The sequence below is a fragment of the Triticum urartu genome, chromosome 6A, assembly GCF_056163025.1.
Source record: "Triticum urartu cultivar PI428250 chromosome 6A, HENAU_Tu73, whole genome shotgun sequence".
Lineage (NCBI taxonomy): Eukaryota > Viridiplantae > Streptophyta > Magnoliopsida > Poales > Poaceae > Triticum > Triticum urartu.
This window is the reverse complement of record NC_141878.1, coordinates 50,190,942-50,211,343: the sequence shown is the minus strand read 5'-3', so window position 1 is coordinate 50,211,343 and position 20,402 is coordinate 50,190,942.

Here is a 20,402-nt window from a genome sequence, read left to right as displayed (position 1 = left end):
GGGGACGACCTTCGTCCTTTCTCTCTATTCTGCCGTGGTCGAGCTTTAAGTCTTAACTTCATACCTTATAACTCAGGCAAGAACTCCTTCTTTGACTGATCCATCTTGAACACCTTCAAGATCATGTCAAGGTATGTGCTCATTTGAAAGTTCCATTAAGCGTTTTGATCTATCCTTTATAGATCTTGATGCTCAATGCTCAAGCAACTTAATCCAGGTTTTCCATTGAAAACACTTGCCAAATAACCCTATATGCTTTCCAGAAATTCTACGTCATTTCCGATCAACAACATGTTAAAACATATACTCATCAGAAATTCTATAGTGCTCCCACTCACTTCTTTGGAAATACAAGTTTCTCATAAACTTTGTATAAACCCGAAATCTTTGATCATCTCATCAAAGCGTACATTCCAACTCCGAGATGCTTACTCCAGTCCTCAGAAGGATTGCTGGAGCTTTGCATACTTATTAGCATCTTTCAGGATTGACAAAACCTTCTGGTTGTATCACATACAACCTTTCCTCAAAAATCGTCGAGGAAACAATGTTTTTGACATCCTATCTGCAAGATTTCATAAATAATGCAGTGATCGCTAACATAATTCTAACAGACTCTTAGCATCGCTACGAGTGAGAAAATCTCACCGTAGTCAACTCCTTGAACTTGTCAGAAAACATCTTAACGACAAGTCGAGCTTTCTTAATGGTGACATTTACCATCATTGTCCGTCTTCCTTTTAAAATCCATCTACACTCAACAGCCTTACGACCATCAAGTAGTTCTTCCAAAGTCTACACTTTGTTTTCATACATGGATCCTCTCTCGGATTATATGGCCTCAAGCCATTTATCGGAATCCGGGCCCACCATCGCTTCTCCATAGCTCGTAGGTTCATTGTTGTCTAGCAACATGACTTCCAAGACAGGATTACGTACCACTCTGAAGTAGTACGCATCCTTGTCATCCCATGAGGTTTGGTAGTGACTTGATCTGAAGTTTTCATGATCACTATCATAAGCTTCCACTTCAATTGGTGTAGGTGCCACAGGAATAACTCCCTGTGCCCTGTCACACACTAGTTGAAGAGACGGTTCAATAACCTTATCAAGTCTCCACCATCCTCCCACTCAATTCTTTTGAGAGAAACTTTTCCTCGAGAAAGGACCCGATTCTAGAAACAATCCCTTATTGCTTTCGAATCTGAGACAGGAGGTATACCCAACTGTTTTGGGTGTCCTATGAAGATGCATTTATCCGCTTTGGGTTTGAGCTTATCAGCCTGAAACTTTTTCACATAAGCGTCGCAGCCCCAAACTTTTAAGAAATGACAGCTTAGGTTTCTCTAAACCATAGTTCATACGGTGTCATCTCATCGGAATTACGTGGTGCCCTAAAGTGATTGTGGTTGTCTCTAATGCCTAACCCATAAACTATCGTGGTAATTCGATAAGAAACATCATGGTATGCATCATATCCAATAGGGTGCAGTTATGATGTTCGGACACACCATCACACTATGGTGTTCCAGGCTGTATCAGTTGTGAAACAATTTCCACAATGTCTTAATTCTATGCCAAACTCGTAATTCAGATATTCATCTCTATGATCATATCATAGATATTTTATCCTCTTGTCACGACGATCTTTCAACTTCACCCTGAAATTACTTGAACCTTTCAATAATTCAGACTCGTGATTCATCAAGTAAATATACTCAACATCTACTCAAATCATCTGTGAAGTAAGAACATAACGATATCCACTACATGCCTCAGCACTCATTGGACTGCACACATCAAAATGTATTTCTTCCAACAAGTTGCTTTCTAGTTCCATTTTACTGAAAAACGAGGCTTTCAGACATCTTGCCCATGTGGTATAATTTGCATGTCTCAAGTGATTCAAAATCAAGTGAGTCCAAACGATCCATTCGCATGGAGTTTCTTCATGCATATACACCAATAGACATGGTTCGCATGTCTCAAACTTTTCAAAACGAGTGAGCCCAAAGATCCATCAACATGGAGCTTCTTCATGCGTTTTATACCGATATGACTTAAGTGGCAGTGCCACAAGTAGGTGGTACTATCATTACTATCTTTTGGCATGAACATGTGTATCACTACGATCGAGATTCAATAAACTATTCATTTTAGGTGTAAGACCATTGAAGGTATTATTCAAATAAACAGAGTAACCATTATTCTCCTTAAATGAATAACCGTATTGCGATAGACATAATCCAATCATGTCTATGCTCAATGCAAACACCAATCTCGATGGTAGAGGGAGCATGCGATGCTTGATCATATCAACATTGGAAACACTTCCAACACATATCGTCAGCTCACCTTTAGCTAGTCTCCGTTTATTCCGTAGCTTTTATTTCGAGTTACTAACACTTAGCAACCGAACCGGTATCTAATACCCTGGTGCTACTAGGAGTACTAGTAAAGTACACATCAACACAATGTATATCCAATATACTTCTATCGACCTTGCCAGCCTTCTCATCTACCAAGTATCTAGGGTAATTCTGCTCCAGTGGCTGTTCCCCTTATTACAGAAGCACTCAGTCTCGGGTTTGGGCTCAACCTTGGGTTTCTTCACTAGAGCAGCAGCTGAATTGCCGTTTCATGAAGTATCCCTTCTTGCCCTTGCCCTTCTTGAAACTAGTGGTTTCACCAACCATCAACAATTGATGCTCCTTCTTGATTACTACTTTCGTGGTGTCAAACATCACGAACATCTCAAGGATCATCATACATGTCCCCGATATATTATAGTTCATCATGAAGCTCTAGCAGCTTGGTGGTAATGACTTCGGAGAAACATCACTATCTTATCTGGAAGATCAACTCCCACTTGGTTCAAATGATTGTTGTACTCAGACAATCCGAGCACAAGCTCAACAATTGAGTTTTTCTCCTTAGTTTGCAGGTTAAGAAAATCGTCGGAGGTCTTATACCTCTTGACGTGGGCACGAGCCTGAAATTCCAATTTCAGCCCTCAAAATATCTCATATGTTTCGCGACGTTTCAAAACGTCTTTGGTGCCTCAACTCTAAACCGTTTAACTGAACTATCACGTAGTTATCAAAATGTGTATGTCAGATGTTCGCAACATCCACAGACGACGTTCGAGGTTCAGCACACTAAGCGGTGCATTAAGCACATAAGCCTTCTATGAAGCAATGAGGACAATCCTCAGTTTACGGACCTAGTCCGCATAATTGCTACTATCAACTTTCAACTAATTTTTCTCTAGGAACATATCTAAAACAGTAGAACTAAAGCGCGAGCTACGACATAATTTGCAAAATCCTTTTGACTATGTTCAGGATAATTAAGTTCATCTTATGAACTCCCACTCAGATAGACATCCCTCTAGTCATCTAAGTGATTACATGATCCGAGTCAACTAGGCCGTGTCCGATCATCACGTGAGACGGACTAGTCAACGTCGGTGAACATCTTCATGTTGATCGTATCTTCTATACGACTCGTGCTCGACCTTTCGGTCTTCTGTGTTCCGAGGCCATGTCTGTACATGCTAGGCTCGTCAAGTTAACCCTAAGTGTTTTGCATGTGTAAAACTGTCTTACACCCGTTGTATGTGAACGTAAGGATCTATCACACCCGATCATCACGGCGTGCTTCGAAACGACGAACTGTAGCAACGGTGCACGGTTAGGGGAGAACACTTCTTGAAATTTTAATGAGGGATCATCTTATTTACTACCGTCGTTCTAAGCAAATAAGATGTATAAACATGATAAACATCACATGCAATCAAATAATGGTGACATGATATGGCCAATATCATGTAGCTCCTTTGATCTCCATCTTGGGGCTCCATGATCATCTTGTCACCGGTATGACACCATGATCTCCATCATCATGATCTCCATCATCGTGTCTTCTTGAAGTTGTCTCGTCATCGACATGCAAGTCGTGATTCCCTTGACAAGAACATGATCACTCTCATACATCACATATATCATTCATCACATCCTTTTGGCCATATCACATCACATAGCATACCCTGCAAAAACAAGTTAGACATCCTCTAATTGTTGTTTGCATGTTTTACGTGGCTGCTATGGGTTTCTAGCAAGAACGGTTCTTACCTACGCAAAGACCACAACGTGATATGCCAATTGCTATTTACTCTTCATAAGGACCCTTTTCATCGAATCCGATCCGACTAAAGTGGGAGAGACAGACACCCGCCAGCCACCTTATGCAACTAGTGCATGTCAGTCGGTGGAACCAGTCTCACGTAAGAGTACGTGTAAGGTCGGTCCGGGCCGCTTCATCCCACGATGCCGCCGAATCAAGATAAGACTAGTAACGGCAAGCATATTGAACAAAATCAACGCCCATAACTACTTTGTGTTCTACTCGTGCATAGAATCTACGCAATAGACCTAGCTCTGATACCACTATTGGGGAACGTAGCAGAAATTCAAAATTTTCCTACGTATCACCAAGATCTATCTATGGAGAGACTAGCAACGAGGGGAAGGAGAGTGCATCTACATACCCTTGTAGATCGCTAAGCGGAAGCGTTCAAGTGAACGGGGTTGATGGAGTCGTACTCGTCGTGATTCAAATCACCGATGACCAAGTGCCGAACGCACGACACCTCCGCGTTCAACACACGTACAGCCCGGTGACGTCTCCCACGCCTTGATCCAGCAAGGAGAGAGGGAGAGGTTGAGGAAGACTCCATCCAACAGCAGCACAATGGCATGATGGTGGTGGAGGAGCGTGGCAATCCTGCAGGGCTTCGCCAAGCACCACGGGAGAGGAGAAGAACTTGGGAGAGAGGGAGGGCTGCACCAAAGGCATAAGGTGTGTGTCTAGAGGCCCTCCTACCCTCACTATATATAGGGAGCCCAAGGGGGGGGTGCACCAGCCCTAGGAGATCCAATCTCCTAGGGGGCGGCGGCCAGGGGAGGTTTCCCTCCCCCCCCCCAAGGCACCTAGGAGGTGCCTTCCCTCCTTGGGACTCTTCCTTAGGGTCCCCCTTCACCCTAGGCGCATGGGCCCTAGGGGAAGTGGCGCCCCAGCCCACTTTGGGCTGGATCCCTTCCCACTTCAGCCCATGGGACCCTCCGGGATAGGTGGCCCCACCCGGTGGGCCCCCGGGACCCTTCCGGTGGTCCCGGTACAATACCGATGACCCCGAAACTTGTCCCGATGGCCGAAATAGGACTTCCTATATATAAATCTTCCTTTATAACTCCTCGTGACGTCCGGGATCTCATCCGGGACTCCGAACAACATTCGGTAACCACATACAAGCTTCCTTTATAACCCTAGCGTCATCGAACCTTAAGTGTGTAGACCCTACGGGTTCGGGAGACATGCAGACATGACCGAGACGTTCTCCGGTCAATAACCAACAGCGGGATCTGGATACCCATGTTGGCTCCCACATGTTCCACGATGATCTCATCGGATGAACCACGATGTCAAGGACTTAATCAATCCCGTATACAATTCCCTTTGTCTATCGGTATGTTACTTGCCCGAGATTCGATCGTCGGTATCCCGATACCTTGTTCAATCTCGTTACCGGCAAGTCTCTTTACTCGTTCCGTAACACATCATCCCATGATCAACTCCTTGGTCACATTGCGCATATGATGATGTCCTACCGAGTGGGCCCAGAGATACCTCTCCGTTAACACGGAGTGACAAATCCCAGTCTCGATTCGTGCCAAACCAACAGACACTTTCAGAGATACCTGTAGTGCACCTTTATAGTCACCCAGTTACGTTGTGACGTTTGATACACCCAAAGCATTCCTACGGTATCCGGGAGTTGCACAATCTCATGGTCTAAGGAAATGATACTTGACATTAGAAAAGCTTTAGCATACGAACTACACGATCTAGTGCTATGCTTAGGATTGGGTCTTGTCCATCACATCATTCTCCTAATGATGTGATCCCGTTATCAATGACATCCAATGTCCATGGTCAGGAAACCGTAACCATCTATTGATCAACGAGCTAGTCAACTAGAGGCTTACTAGGGACATGGTGTTGTCTATGTATCCACACATGTATCTGAGTTTCCTATCAATAGAATTATAGCATGGATAATAAACGATTATCATGAACAAGAAAATATAATAATAACCAATTTATTATTGCCTCTAGGGCATATTTCCAACAGATCCAGTGTTCTTTATTTATGTTGGCTGCAAATTCTTATTCTATATTGAACCGCATCATGTACTTGTGCTTATTTTATTTTAAAATATGATCGGAAGCATGCAAGTGTAACCGAAGTACAATCAATTAAAGGAGGTAACAGATGGAGAAGGATACCCTAGTTCACAACTTTTTCCTTGTAAGACCTTGTTTATCTATGTTATGCATGTATGTTATTATACATATTTACTGTAGAACTTGCACTCCTCTTTTGGAATATTAAGTGCTTATATTTTTATATGGGCCAAAAAAGGGCTAAAGTTAAAAATGTTGCGTAGACTCTAAATTATCAGAAAAGATGTTGGCTAGAAAGGTTTTAAAGGTAATAGCATTATGTAAATTGGGAAAAAAATATAGCTAAGTGGCTTCTTATTTATAGTGTCATAAGAATGTAACGGAGGTAACAAAAATATTTGGGAGTACCAAAAATGGCTATATATATTTTTGTAGAGTTAAACTTGCCAGCGAATTTGTTTAGCATAGAAGATAGGTATATGATATAAAGACAAAAGCTATGTTATTTGAAAGAGAATAACAATGGAATACATGATCGATATAGAGATGTAAAAACTGCACTGACGATAAATCGTGCTTAGTATAGAAAGAACATAGTTTAAGTACATATAACATATTGCATGAACAAAAAATATATTTTTTGTCTTGATACCAAATTCACAGTTCTACAACGCCCTGTTGCGTCCTCCTGCTGGATTAGTGCCAGTGCTTGGGAACATTTGTCGGATGCGATTCTTTAACGGACATGGACCGGTGTACGCGGTTATTGGGTCATCAGTGATTGGCGATGCAGATACACGTAGAGAGGTAAGATGTCGGAAATATTGTCACATCTTTTTATGACATTTTTATCTGCCCTGTGAATTATTCTCGATGGGAAGTAACTTGTTGACGTGCCATGTTAAACTGATACTGCTGCTTGGTTCGCCTGAGTTCTTGGGCTCTTATTGAAGTTCTGTTTTTTCTGCATCTAGAGCTTCAAAGTTATAACCGTTAATGCCTATGATGTCGTTGTTACAGAGGTAACCAGGCGCGGCCTCAGCGGCACTTTCCTCTTATTCATCCAGTCTTGTTGCTGCATTGCCGGTGAACGTTTATTTGTAGAGCTCATGGATGCCTGGTTGCTTTGTTATCAATGATTACCCATGCTTACACAGTGTTGTGTAGTCTCGTCCGATGGCCATATCGATAAACTCGTAGCTGACCTGTTAAGGCCAGTGCTATACAAGAATGTACATTTCTTTTTGTTACCTGGTACATAAAGGGTAGGAAAAATGAGAGAAGAAATGTGTTATTACGACTTCTTTTCTTGCGTCACTGGCTTGGCCTTTTTCAGCTTTGCTCGCATGATTTTTTTCTTAAGCCCGGGACCAACACAAATCCACGCCTTAAATGGCAAGCAGTCCCAGTAATCAGAACCACCTAAAACATCAGCACTCACCAAAAACTACTATGAAAGCGGTGGTCATCTAAAACAGACAAAGAACCAACACGACACCGCTGACCACCGTGGATAGCAACACCAAAGTAGCAAAACGCAACATGTCCACGGTGAGACTTTTTTGTGAAGAAACATGCCGAACAACACGCTTCAAATCCCCGCATCCAACACGCACGAACGGAAAAGAAAAATATATAGAACTGCTTACCCTAATCAGCCGGAGCACAAATCTTAGAAAATAACTCAAACACACACACGTAGTCTTCCTATTCTCATGCATGCACGTAGTCAAATCGTCTCCGCAACCTCAGCCCACCACTGCATGCTCACACGGGCGACAAAAAAGGAAACCACTAATCACACATTCTGAGGCTCTGAGCATACCCCCAAACTGGCCAGAAAAACAAATCACATGTACTCGACTCAGTTTAGCTGTATACAGTGAACCATTTTCTCCATCGCGCACACTGCAACATGGCGCCATCTTCTTGGTGACCGTGGCTGTGGGCCTGTGGCCAGCTAGCTAGCCGATGACCTCCAGGCCGAAGTTCTACTGGTGGATTCTGGTGACCTGATCCATGGCTGAGCTAGCCCTTGAGCTTTTCGTGAAGAGGAGCTGCCACTCGTCCCCGAACTGGCAGCCGGACACCCCCGGCGAAGTGCAGGCGGACACAGGCGCAGACGAAAACACAGCCATCTACACGGAGCCCCCTCCTGGCGAGCACGGGCGACTCGAGAACCTGGAGAAGCTGGCCATCTACACGGAGCTGCTCTCTGGCCCGATCCTGCCGGAGTTCGGCAGCGGTTGCCGTACATAATGGCACAGCTGCCCGCTTCCTATTCCTCACGCTCTCTGAGACGCCGGCGAATGTTCTAACGGCCACCGCGCAAACGCACCAACAATCGTCGCGCCGCGAGCTCCGCCTGTACGCGCACTGCCGCAAGCACACCAAGCTCTGCCAACACCCACCGCCCACGGTCGACCTGTGAGCCATCTACACCGCCGTGACGCGCTGCATGAGCCCCTCCATGGCCTTGTACTCGCCATCGCAGAGTCGCGCGTGCCCTGCACTGGCCATCACCATGGCCGCCGAGCGCGAGCTCCGCCGCTTGCCGTCGGGACCTCGCCGACCGTCGACACCATCGCTTTCGGCCACATTGTCAGGAGGCCTCCCACAGCCTCCATCGTCGCACCATGCAATCGCCGTGCCTCCTGCCTCAGATCAACGCCCAGGCGGAGGAGAAGACACACACAAGAGAAAGAAGAGGAGAGAGATCGCCGGGGAAATCAACCTCACCTGGACTTCTGCCCGTCGGAACGCCTCGTCGGTGAGCCGCAGAAGGCCGTCGAGACCCACATCGCCTGCTAGCAGCCGGCCCGGACATGTTGTCCAACAGTGCATGCTCCGTCACCGCGGCCGCAGACTATGGCGCATGAACGGCGATGTCTAGCACGTCGGACTCGTCGCGCGTCTGACGCCGCAAGCCATGAAACGCTGCATGCCGCTTGCCATCGAATGCAACTTAAAGTATCCCGTATTTATAGTCCCATGACAACTCCAGAAAGTACGATACACCGGGCTATCTAGAAGGCACCAGCTACGCCGAACCCATCACGTGTCAAACTTGCAATAGACAGCCCATGACACAAAATAAAGTCACAACCGCCAAACGCAACGATGCATGCATGAAGCCAAATTGAAAACCAGCTCCTAGCGCTGCATGCATGCAGATCCAAAAACCGCCACCGCCCGACAATATCTCCAGACAGAACGCATGGTTGACCAAGAACTGCTGCGGCAGAAAAATCGCTAGAACCGAACCAAAATCGCTGAAGACACTCCAAGTGCACACAGGAAAATACAAATCAGTTAACAAAATTTTCACCAAAAGCCTATAGTCACAACGTAAATCTACACCCCTGCCTCCCAATTTTATACACGTGTCGACATTCAGTATGCTCGTAGGTCGCAGTCAAACAAGTGGTGAAACCTCGTCGCGTAAACGTTGCCTGGAATAGATGCTTGGCTATACGTGGAGTTGATTAATGCTGGACCGGTTCTCGGGTCACTTCATATCTAGAAAACTAATGTTTCTTTAGAGATTAAGATTTTCTTGTGGTTTGTGCATAAGGATGTGATCCTTGCCAAGGACATATTGGCAAAACGTAGGTGGGAAAGTAGTAAACGGTGTTGTTTCTATGGCCACGAGGAAACAATTCAGTACTTATTTCTTTGATGCCCACTTGCCAACCTTCTGTGCCGAACAATGCATGTGTTGTTTACTATACCCCCACATATTAGCATATCAAATTTGTTTGGTAACTGGTTTGGCGGGGTGGAGCCCAACATGGCGGCACGAATACGTGTGGGAGTTTCTGCATTACTTTGGGCTATTCAAGGCAGTCGGAATGGTTGTATGTTTAACGGAACAAAGATTAAAACAAATACAGGTTGTCTACAGAGCGTTTGGATGGATCCGTACATGATCATTATTACATCATACAGAAACGAGAGAGCTTATGTCCTATGGATGCAACCGTTGGGAGGCGGTAGCATGGGCTACGTGCAACTGATTTAGATGGCGATTTAATAATAGGATATGTGTAGGCATATTGTCATATGTTTTCCTTTTGTAATTTTTCTTTTACCGAAGCTTTTACTTGGAACTTTGTTACTTAGGTCGCCTTAACACATGGTTGTGTGCATCATTCAATGCAGAGGGGGCTACTCATCCTTTTCGGAAAAACAAATTAGTTATGTTATTGCATAAATGGTGTAACATCACTAAATGTTTACCCAAAGGATAAGTTCCACATGTCAGGTGCATGGCACTCTAGCCCTGACGTTTTTCGATGACAATTCCAATGACACAGGACAAGTTTTCTGTCAAAAATAAACTGAAGCACGAAATTGCCATGATTGACAACTAAACTTGTCATCCTCGCATAAGTAAACTTGCCATCGAGAATGTTTCAGAGTTGTTGTGTGTTGTTACCTATCGTGTTTCGCACTTATCGGGGTCCAATGTTTATTATAAGCACAATCACCTCAAGAAGGAACTAAAAAACCATATTATATATGCAAGTGTCTACAATCTTTATGTTTGGTAGTGGCACTCCGGCTATAATATGGGTGAACTCCAGATTCATGTCTCGGTGGAGCTGGTCCTTCCTTGCTCCAGGTATTTGCACTACGATTGAGCATAACTTCCCGAAGCTAGCTTCTTGCAGCTATTCCGGTCGGCTTGGTTCCGCACAAAGAGTTTGTGAAGCGTGAAGCGGGAGGACTTCAGAATAGGCCCTTAGTTGTGGGAATTTCAGGGAGGCACTACTAGAAAAATGCTTATACACAGTAGCATAGTAGTAGCGCTGTAAAATAGTAACCACTGCTGCTATTTAGCAGTAGCGCTTTACCTGGCAGGCGCTACTAGTAACTCTGTAGTAGTAGCGCTCGGAAGCAAAAACCCGCTACTTGTTGGGTTTCGTAGTAATTTCAAAAAATTTCCTACGCACACGCAAGATCATGTGATGCATAGCAACGAGGGGGAGAGTGTTGTCTACGTACCCAACGCAGACCGACTGCGGAAGCGCTGACACGACGTAGAGGAAGTAGTCGTACGTCTTCACGATCCAACCGATCAAGCACCAAAACTACGGCACCTCCGAGTTCGAGCACACGTTCAGCTCGATGACGATCCCCGGACTCCGATCCAGTAAAGTGTCGGGGAAGAGTTCCGTCAGCACGACGGCGTGGTGACGATCTTGATGAACTACAGCAGCAGGGCTTCGCCTAAACTCCGCTACAGTATTATCGAGGAATATGGTGGCAGGGGGCACCGCACACGGCTAAGGAATAGATCACGTGGATCAACTTGTGTCTTTCTGGGGTGCCTCTGCCTCAGTATATAAAGGAGCCAAGGGGGGAGGGGGCGCCGGCCAGGAGGAGGGCGCTACTCCTTCCGGGAGTAGGACTCCCCCCCCCCCCCAATCCTATTCCAACTAGGATTTCCAAAGGGGGGAAAGAGAGAGAGGGGGGCCGGCCACCTTCTCATAGTCCTAATAGGACTAGGGGAGGGGGAAGTGGCGCAGCCACCTTGGCTGCCCCTTTCTCCTTTCCACTAAGGCCCATGAAGGCCCATATGGCTCCCGGGGGGTTCCGGTAACCTCCCGGTAACCCGGTAAAATCCCGATTTCACCCGGAACACTTCCGATATCCAAATATAGGCTTCCAATATATCAATCTTTACGTCTCGACCATTTCGAGACTCCTCGTCATGTCCGTGATCACATCCGGGACTCCGAACAACCTTCGGTACATCAAAATGCATAAACTCATAATGTAACTGTCATCGTAACCTTAAGCGTGCGGACCCTACGGGTTCGAGAACAATGTAGACATGACCGAGACACGTCTCCGGTCAATAACCAATAGCGGGACCTGGATGCCCATATTGGCTCCTACATATTCTATGAAGATCTTTATTGGTCAGACCGCATAACAACATACGTTGTTCCCTTTGTCATCGGTATGTTACTTGCCCGAGATTCGATCGTCGGTATCCAATACCTAGTTCAATCTTGTTACCGGCAAGTCTCTTTACTCGTTCCGTAATACATCATCTCACAACTAACATATTAGTTGTAATGCTTGCAAGGCTTATGTGATGTGTATTACCGAGAGGGCCCAGAGATACCTCTCCGACAATCGGAGTGACAAATCCTAATCTCGAAATACGCCAACCCAACATCTACCTTTGGAGACACCTGTAATGCTCCTTTATAATCACCCAGTTACGTTGTGACGTTTGGTAGCACCCAAAGTGTTCCTCCGGCAAACGGGAGTTGCATAATCTCATAGTCATAGGAACATGTATAAGTCATGAAGAAAGCAACATACTAAACGATCTGGTGCTAAGCTAATGGAATGGGTCATGTCAATCAGATCATTCAACTAATGATGTGACCTCGTTAATCAAATAACAACTCAATGTTCATGGTCAGGAAACATAACCATCTTTGATTAACAAGCTACTTGAGTAGAGGCATACTAGTGACACTTTGTTTGTCTATGTATTCACACATGTATTATGTTTCCGGTTAATACAATTCTAGCATGAATAATAAATATCTATCATGAAATAAGGAAATAAATAATAACTTTATTATTGCCTCTAGGGCATATTTCCTTCTGTCTCCCACTTGCACTAGAGTCAATAATCTAGATCACATCACCATGTGATTAACATCGATAGTTCACATCATCATGTGATTAACACCCATAGTTCACATCGCTATGTGACCAACACCCAAAGGGTTTACTAGATTCAGTAATCTAGTTCACATTGCTATGTGATTAACACCCAAAGAGTACTAAGGTGTGATCATGTTTTGCTTGTGAGAGAATCTTAGTCAACGGGCTTGCCAAATTCAGATCCGTATGTATTTTGCAAAATTCTATGTCTACAATGCTCTGCACGGAGCTACTCTAGCTAATTGCTCCCACTTTCAATATGTATCTAGATCGAGACTTAGAGTCATCCAGATCAGTGTCAAAACTTGCATCGACGCAACCCTTTACGGCGAACCTTTTTTTGTCATGTCCATAATCGAGAAACATATCCTTATTTCACTAAGGATAATTCTGACCGCTGTCCAGTGATCTACTCCTAGATCACTATTGTACTCCCTTGCCAAATTCAGTGGTAGGGCATACAATAGATCTGGTATACAGCATGGCATACTTTATAGAACCTATGGCTGAGGCATAGGGAATGACTTTCATTCTCTTTCTATCTTCTGCCATGGTCGGGCTTTGAGTCTTACTCAACTTCACACCTTGTAACACGGGCAAGAAACCTTTTCTTTGACTGTTCCATTTTGAACTACTTCAAAATCTTGTCAAGGTATGTACTCATTGAAAAAACTTATCAAGTGTCTTGATCTATCTCTATAGATCTTGATACTCAATATGTAAGCAGCTTCACCGAGGTCTTTCTTTGAAAAACTCCTTTCAAACACTCCTTTATGCTTTACAGAATAATTCTACATTATTTTCGATCAACAATATGTCATTCACATATACTTATCAGAAATGTTGTAGTGCTCCCACTCACTTTCTCGTAAATACAGGCTTCACCGCAAGTCTGTATAAAACTATATGTTTTGATCAACTCATCAAAGCGTATATTCCAACTCCGAGATGCTTGCACCAGTCCACAGATGGATTGCTGGAGTTTGCACATTTTGTTAGCGCCTTTCGGATTGACAAAACCTTTTGGTTGCATCGTATACAACTCTTCTTTAGTAAATCCATTAAGGAATGTAGTTTTGTTTATCCATTTGCCAGATTTCATAAAACGCGGCAATTGCTAACATGATTCGGACAGACTTAAGCATAGATACGAGTGGGAAACTCTCATCGTAGTCAACACCTTGAACTTGTCGAAAACCTTTTGCGACAATTCTAGCTTTGTAGATAGTAACACTACTATCGACGTCCATATTCCTCTTGAAGATCCATTTATTCTCAATTGCTTTGCCGATCATCGGGCAAGTCAACCAAAGTCCATACTTTGTTCTCATACATGGATCCCATCTCAGATTTCATGGCTTCAAGGCACTTTGCGGAATCTGGGCTCACCATCGCTTCTTCATAGTTCGTAGGTTCATCATGATCTAGTAGCATGACTTCCAGAATAGGATTACCGTACCACTCTGGTCCGGATCTTACTCTGGTTGATCTACGAGGTTCAGTAGTATCTTGATCTGAAGTTTCATGATCATTATCATTAGCTTCCTCACTAACTGGTGTAGGTGTCACTGAAACAGTTTTCTGTGATGTACTACTTTCCAGTAAGGGAGCAGGTACAGTTACCTCGTCAAGTTCTACTTTCCTCCCACTCACTTCTTTCGAGAGAAACCCCTTCTCCAGAAAGTTTCCGAATTTAGCAACAAAAGTCTTGCCTTCGGATCTGTGATAGAAGGTGTATCCAATAGTTTCCTTTGGATATCCTATGAAGACGCACTTCTCCGATTTGAGTTTGAGCTTATCAGGATGAAACTTTTCCATACAAGCATCGCAACCCCAAACTTTAAGAAACGACAGCTTAGGTTTCTTGCCAAACCATAGTTCACATAGTGTCGCCTCAACGGATTTAGATGGTGCCCTATTTAACGTGAATGTAGCTGTCTTTAATGCATAACCCCAAAACAATAGTGGCAGATCGGTAAGAGACATCATAGATTGCACTATATCCAATAAAGTACGGTTATGACGTTCGGACACACCATTATGCTGTGGTGTTTCATGTGGCATGAGTTTGTGAAACTATTCCACATTGTTTTAATTGAAGACCAAACTCGTAACTCAAATATTTGTCTCCGCGATTAGATCGTAGAAACTTTATTTTCTTGTCACGATGATTTTCCACTTCACTCTGAAATTCTTTGAATTGTTCAAATGTTTCAGGCTTATGTTTCATCAAGTAGATATCCCCATATCTGCTCAAATCATCTGTGAAGGTCAGAAAATAATGATACCTGCTGCAAGCCTTAATATTCACCGGACCATATACATCAGTATGTATGATCTCCAACAAATTTTTTGCTTGCTTCATTGTTCCGGAGAATGGCGTTTTAGTCATCTTGTCCAAAAGGCATGGTTCGCAAGCATCAAGTGATTCATAATCAAGTGATTCCAAAATCCCATCAGCATGGAGTTTCTTCATGCGCTTTACACCAATATGACCTAAACGGCAGTGCTACAAATAAGTTGCACTATCATTATTAACTTCGCATCTTTTGGTTTCAATATTATGAATATGTGTATCACTACGATCGAGATCCAATGAACTATTTTCATTGGGTGTGTAACCATATAAGGTTTTATTCATGTAAACAGAACAACAATTTATTCTCTTACTTAAATGAATAACCGTATTACAATAAACATGATCAAATCATATTCATGCTCAACGCAAACACCAAATAACACTTATTCAGGTTCAACACTAATCCCGAAAGTATAGGGAGTGTGCGATGATGATCATATCAATCTTGGAACCACTTCCAACACACATCGTCACTTCACCCTTAACTAGTCTCTGTTTATTCTGCAACTCCCGTTTCGAGTTACTAATCTTAGCAACTGAACTAGTATCAAATACTGAGGGTTTGCTATAAACACTAGTAAAGTACACATCAATAACATGTATATCAAATATACTTATGTTCACTTTGCCATCCTTCTTATCTGCCAATCACTTGGGGTAGTTCCGCTTCCAGTGAGCAGACCCTTTGCAGTAGAAACACTTAGTCTCAGGCTTAAGACCAGACTTGGGCTTCTTCACTTGAGCAGCAACTTGCTTGCCGTTCTACTTGAAGTTCCCCTTCTTCCCTCTGCCCTTTTCTTGAAACTAGTGGTCTTGTCTACCATCAACACTTGATGTTTTTCTCGATTTCTACCTTCGTCAATTTCCGCATTACGAAGAGCTTGGGAATCGTTTCCGTTATCCCTTGCATATCATAGTTCATCACGAAGTTCTACTAACTTGGTGATGGTGACTAGAGAATTCTGTCAATCACTATCTTATCTGGAAGATTAACTCCCACTTGATTCAAGCGATTGTTGTACTCAGACAATCTGGGCACATGCTCACTAGTTGAGCGATTCTCCTCCATCTTTTAGCCATAGAACTTGTTGGAGACTACATATCTCTCAACTCGGGTATTTGCTTGAAATATTAACTTCAACTCCTGGAACATCTCATATGCTCCATGACGTTCAAAACGTCTTTGAAGTCCCGATTCTAAGTCATTAAGCATGGTGCACTAAACTATCAAGTAGTCATCATATTGAGCTAGCCAAACGTTCATAACATCTGCATCTGCTCCTGCAATAGGTCCGTCACCTAGCGGTGCATCAAGGACATAATTCTTCTGTGCAGCAATGAGGATAAACCTCAGATCACGGATCCAATCCGCATCATTGCTACTAACATCTTTCAACACAATTTTCTCTAGGAATATATCAAAATAAACACAGGGAAGCAACAACGCGAGCTATTGATCTACAACATAACTTGCAAAATACTACCAGGACTAAGTTCATGATAAATTTAAGTTCAGTTAATCATATTACTTAAGAACTCCCACTTAGATAGACATCCCTCTAATCCTCTAAGTGATTACGTGATCCAAATCAACTAAACCATGACCGATCATCACGTGAGATGGAGTAGTTTTCAATGGTGAACATCGTTTATGTTGATCATATCTACTATATGATTCACGCTCGACCTTTCGGTCTCCGTGTTCCGAGGCCATATCTGCATATGCTAGGCTCGTCAAGTTTAACCTGAGTATTCTGCGTGTGCAAAACTGGCTTGCACCCGTTGTAGATGGACGTAGAGCTTATCACACCCGATCATCACGTGGTGTCTGGGCACGACGAACTTTGGCAACGGTGCATACTCAGGGAGAACACTTCTTGATAATTTAGTGAGAGATCATCTTATAATGCTACCGTCAATCAAAGCAAGATAAGATGCATAAAAAGATAAACATCACATGCAATCAATATAAGTGATATGATATGGCCATCATCATCTTGTGCTTGTGATCTCCATCTCCGAAGCACCATCATGATCACCATCGTCACCGGCGCGACACCTTGATCTCCATCGTAGCATCGTTGTCGTCTCACCAATCTTATGCTTCCACGACTATCACTACCATTTAGTAATCAAGTAAAGCATTACATCGCGATTGCATTGCATACAATAAAGCGACAACCATATGGCTCCTGCCAGTTGCCGATAACTCGGTTACAAAACATGATCATCTCATACAATAAAATTTAGCATCATGCCTTGACCATATCACATCATAACATGCCCTGCAAAAACAAGTTAGACGTCCTCTACTTTGTTGTTTGCATGTTTTACGTGGCTGCTACGGGCTTAAGTAAGAACCAATCTCACCTACGCATCAAAACCACAACGATAGTTTGTCAAATAGACTCCGTTTTAACCTTCGCAAGGACCGGGCGTAGCCATACTTGGTTCAACTAAAGTTGGAGAGACAGTCGCCCGCAAGCCATCTATGTGCAAAGCACGTCGAGGGAACCGGTCTCGCGTAAGCGTACGCGTAAGGTTGGTCCGGGTCGTCTCGTCCAACAATACCGCCGAACCAAAGTATGACATGCTGGTAGGCAGTATGACTTGTATCGTCCACAACTCACTTGTGTTCTACTCGTGCATATAACATCAACATAAATAACCTAGGCTCGGATGCCACTGTTGGGTTTCGTAGTAATTTCAAAAATTTTCCTACGCACACGCAAGATCATGTGATGCATAGTAACGAGGGGGAGAGTGTTGTCTACGTACCCAACGCAGACCGACTGCGAAAGCGCTGACACGACGTAGAGGAAGTAGTCGTACGTCTTCACGATCCAACCGATCAAGCACCGAAACTACGGCACCTCCGAGTTCGAGCACACGTTCAGCTCGATGACGATCCCCGGACTCCGATCCAGTAAAGTGTCGGGGAAGAATTCCGTCAGCACGACGGCGTGGTGACGATCTTGATGAACTACAGCAGCAGGGCTTCGCCTAAACTCCGCTACAGTATTATCGAGGAATATGGTGGCAGGGGGCACCGCACACGGCTAAGGAATAGATCACGTGGATCAACTTGTGTCTTTCTGGGGTGTCTCTGCCTCAGTATATAAAGGAGCCAAGGGGGGAGGGGGCGCCGGCCAGGAGGAGGGCGCAGGAGGAGTCCTACTCCTTCCGGGAGTAGGACTCCCCCCCAATCCTATTCCAACTAGGATTCCCAAAGGGGGGAAAGAGAGAGAGGGGGGCCGGCCACCTTCTCATAGTCCTAATAGGACTAGGGGAGGGGGAAGTGGCGCAGCCACCTTGGCTGCCCCTTTCTCCTTTCCACTAAGGCCCATGAAGGCCCATATGGCTCCCGGGGGGTTCCGGTAACCTCCCGGTAACCCGGTAAAATCCCGATTTCACCCGGAACACTTCCGATATCCAAATATAGGCTTCCAATATATCAATCTTTACGTCTCGACCATTTCGAGACTCCTCGTCATGTCCGTGATCACATCCGGGACTCCGAACAACCTTCGGTACATCAAAATGCATAAACTCATAATGTAACTGTCATCGTAACCTTAAGCGTGCGGACCCTACGGGTTCGAGAACAATGTAGACATGACCAAGACACGTCTCCGGTCAATAACCAATAGCGGGACCTGGATGCCCATATTGGCTCCTACATATTCTACGAAGATCTTTATCGGTCAGACCGCATAACAACATACGTTGTTCCCTTTGTCATCGGTATGTTACTTGCCCGAGATTCGATCGTCGGTATCCAATACCTAGTTCAATCTTGTTACCGGCAAGTCTCTTTACTCGTTCCGTAATACATCATCTCACAACTAACATATTAGTTGTAATGCTTGCAAGGCTTATGTGATGTGTATTACCGAGAGGGCCCAGAGATACCTCTCTGACAATCGGAGTGACAAATCCTAATCTCGAAATACGCCAACCCAACATCTACCTTTGGAGACACCTGTAATGCTCCTTTATAATCACCCAGTTATGTTGTGACGTTTGGTAGCACCCAAAGTGTTCCTCCGGCAAACGGGAGTTGCATAATCTCATAGTCATAGGAACATGTATAAGTCATGAAGAAAGCAACATACTAAACGATCTGGTGCTAAGCTAATGGAATGGGTCATGTCAATCAGATCATTCAACTAATGATGTGACCTCGTTAATCAAATAACAACTCAATGTTCATGGTCAGGAAACATAACCATCTTTGATTAACCAGCTAGTTGAGTAGAGGCATACTAGTGACACTTTGTTTGTCTATGTATTCACACATGTATTATGTTTCTGGTTAATACAATTCTAGCATGAATAATAAATATCTATCATGAAATAAGGAAATAAATAATAACTTTATTATTGCCTCTAGGGCATATTTCCTTCACTACTACTATGTGGGACCAGACGAGGCCACTGATGGTCGCTGGAGTTGTAGCGTTGTACAGAAACAAGCGCTACTACTAATAGTTTAGTAGCAGCGCTTGATTTTGAGTTAGCTATAGCGGTTGTTTCCAAACCAGTGCTACCGCTATATTGAGTTAACCAACCATCCCCCTCCCCCCCCCCCCGTCGCACGGGCTCAAAATTTCACCAAGTCTCATTCCACCCCCATCTCCACCTCGCCCCTGCGCCCGCCATCGACGCCCTCGACATCGCCGCCGCCGGCCGTCGGCCCTGCGCCCGCCCTCGACCTCGCCGGCCATCTCCCATGCGCCCGCCCTCGACCTCGCCGGCCGTCGCCCCTGCGCCCGCCCTCGACCTAGCCGCCGCCGCCCTCTCCACTATCCCGTAAGCCTCTCCCTCTCCTCTCCCCTGCCCTTCTCTCTCTCTCTCTTTCTCTACTCTCTGCTCTCTCTCTCTCTCTAATTTGAATTTAGCCTAGCTAAGTGTTGTATGTATGAACCCTAGCTAGGAGATGTAGCAGAGAGAGCAATTTAATTTACGACAATCTAGCAAATTTAGTTTAGGGCGATTTTGTTTAGGGCAATTTAGTTTAGGAAATTTAATTTAGTGCAATTTAGTTTAGGGCAATTTTGTTTAGGGAAATTTAGTTTAGGGTATATAAAATACCTATAAATTA